We start from the raw sequence: 2,942 nt of genomic DNA on the forward strand, positions 1-2,942 counted from the left end.
TCTAAGGAGTTTTACATGTAGGATAGGTTCGACCTGTCCTGCATCAAAAACCTATCGACGACGTCTCTCGGTCCTTCTTTGATGATTTTCAGAACAAGTACTTTTATAATGTCCAGGCTGTTTACACATACTACACTTGCCCCTCCTACTCCCAGCGGCTTCGTCCATAATATTACGGATACGCGTAGATCTGGGTCTTCCTTTTTTCCTTCTCCCGCGTGGTGGCAGTATAGGGAAATCATATGACACGATCCAATAACGACAATCGGGAACGGGGTGGAACTGTGGTTCATACGCCTTACAATAGGATAGGACAGTATACCAAGGAGAGCATAAGGCATAATAATCTATGTTCATGTGTGAAGAACTACAACATGACAAAATGTGTGAACAAGGGATTCCTGTGAGTTGCAAACACAAATATGAATATGTAGAACTGCTTCCATTGATAATCACTTGGTATTGATCATCACCCCCAGTAAGTATGTCGGACATGTGAAATGCAAATCGTCGAACTGTATATGCTCTAGCAGTTCTCATCCGGCTATTGATGGTGTTTTTAACAGTCGATACAAATTGCGTAGACATTGCAGTGCCCTCCCCTCGATGTTTTAGAAAAAATTCTACCACTCTGTAGTATACTAGTATCCTTACACTTAGTATATATATATAAGTGTGTGTGTGAGGGTACGTGTGTGTGTGTGTGTGAGTGCACATGTGTGAGTATGTGTAATGCCATGTGGCATCCCCCCCCCCCTCTTTTATGCATGCAGGGAAGAGAGAGAGAGGAGTTTATCTCCTCTCTTCTCTCCTTTTCTCTTTCGTTCGGCCGTACCAAGGAAGCACGCGAGGGACGCCGCCGCGGAGCCGATTTCGCCGTCGACGTCGCACCGCAGAGCCGTTCGAACCTACGGTTGCTGCCGTTGCATCGTGAGGAGGCCGGGCGAGCGTGGATCTTCGCCGTTCTTGACGTCGCGCCAGTGCTAGTCGCCGTCGAGGTGGGTGTTCCATAGAATTGCTTCCTAATTTCCAAGCTTTTTCAATTTCGAGCTAGTTGCTGTCCCTGCAGATTTCCAGCGTCGACCGTTGGCGTTTCGGCTCGTACTCGACGTAGGAGCGTCGGATTTCGACGAGGCTTGATTCGCTGGATTCAGGACTTCGAGAGGAATCCACGAAGCCCTTACTTGCCAGATTTCGTTGAGGTTAGATTGGTCGAATCCGTGCTGTACCTGACTGTTGCGAATTTTGGGACTGAAACGGTGATTTGTGCTTTGTAGAGCGTGGTGTTAGCTCGACTCCCGGATTTGGAGGGTGTAGATCGACCAGCAGGTGGTGCTGCAGCTGTGAGGGTGTTTTGCTGCCAGAATTAGCGACTAAGGTGGGTTTACATCGGTTTATTCCTAAGTGTAGTAATAGTCGACATGTATGATTTTCTGTTCGGTAAATCATGTTGTAGTTCGTTTTTCATAATGATATCCTGGATAAATGCTGCATATATAACATGATTATTACCTTTTAAATATACATGTTGGACTGGGTTTAAACTTAGGAGAAAACGCGATTGGAATCGACATATGTATTAAACTGCCTGATTTAGCTCTAGGAGCCGTTATAGAATTGTACTGTCGCAGCATACTGTAGACGAGTACTCCAGGTAGTTTAGAATACATTTACGCTCGTGCTGGTATGCCGAGTGAATTTTTCTGAGGTCGTTTAGACTGTTTCGTACTAGTGGGCGCCGTCGGGACTGACGGTGGGCCCGGTTCGCCGTTTTGGCGTCGGATTGTGCCGAGGGCACGTTGTTTGTTGTATTTAGACTAGTCAGAGTTGTTACTGGACTTCGGCTTGAGTTAGAGAGCCTGTTTGAGCTCGACAGAGATACGCTGCATACTCGGTTGGGTAGCTCCCACGAGTGCCACTCCGGAGGCGGGCGCGGTGCTTTTGCGTTGGTGTCGCTCATGCCAGTTGGACTTGCTCTCCACGGACCAGCTAGTGTGGATAGAGCCTGATAGTCGCAACGGGGCAGGGACGGGTGTGTTCACAGTCCCAGGGACGGGTATGTTTACAGTCCCAATTGGATTGGGTCAGATTTGACATTTCCTACAGTCGGTTAATGTAGAGCATGATAGTGTAGTGGATGATAGCGATAGAGTGTACTTCCTGCTTTTCCTTCTATCCTTGCTCCCTTCTGTAGACTTAGTGGGTGACCGATGTCGTTTTGGGCGGTACCCACTGAGGACTACTTGTTTTTACAGTAGTTCTCACGCCCAGTTGTTACCTATGTTTTGCAGAGCCACAGGTTTCGGCTACTGCGCCTTCCGCGGATCAGGATCGAGGCAAGGGCGTCGCGAGGTAGAGCCCTACCCGACTGACAGAGCTAGAGGCACCCCCCTACTGCAGGTAGTTGCTATTTTAGAGTTTATGTACATAGTTGTTTAACTCGCCGGTGCGAGTAGCTTTGTATTTTGGATTTGGACTATGTATATGAAACTCAGTTGTTTAGCTTTGTATATTGAGCAGCTCTATGCTACTGTTTGTAGTATTGTATATTTACAGGTACTTTTGACGCTTCGTATACAGGGAAAATTCCTTGTATACGGCGGATTTGTCGGCGTGCCCGGGGAACGAGACATCCGGGGCGTGACAGATTAAGTTGGTATCAGAGCTTTGCTATAGGTCGTTGGGACCTAGGAAACCTAAGTTTGGCAAACCTTAGGAAAGCAAGACGCGAGAGGCGTAATTTAATTACGAAAGTCAATGATTGTTTGTTCTAACTCCTCCTCGAATGGGGTGAGTGATTGAAGGAGTACCTGTTTGGCCTGAAAAATTATGTTGGCTGCAGACGACATAATTTTGGAGGGAAACAGGCACCGCCTTCCAGACTTTCGTTGATTGGGTCGAGAGTGTTATGTTATATCTGACCCCGATTTGTTCCTTTCAGC

The 2,942-nt window shown here is 47.3% G+C and overlaps 1 long non-coding RNA gene across 1 annotated transcript; it reads left to right on the top strand.

The window, feature by feature from the left end:
* Positions 734 to 2,351, top strand: LOC109726250. Its single transcript, XR_002220467.1, has 4 exons — positions 734 to 998; positions 1,070 to 1,202; positions 1,278 to 1,378; positions 2,292 to 2,351. It is a non-coding gene; the product is annotated as an uncharacterized LOC109726250 (long non-coding RNA).

This window comes from Ananas comosus, linkage group 21, assembly GCF_001540865.1.
Source record: "Ananas comosus cultivar F153 linkage group 21, ASM154086v1, whole genome shotgun sequence".
Lineage (NCBI taxonomy): Eukaryota > Viridiplantae > Streptophyta > Magnoliopsida > Poales > Bromeliaceae > Ananas > Ananas comosus.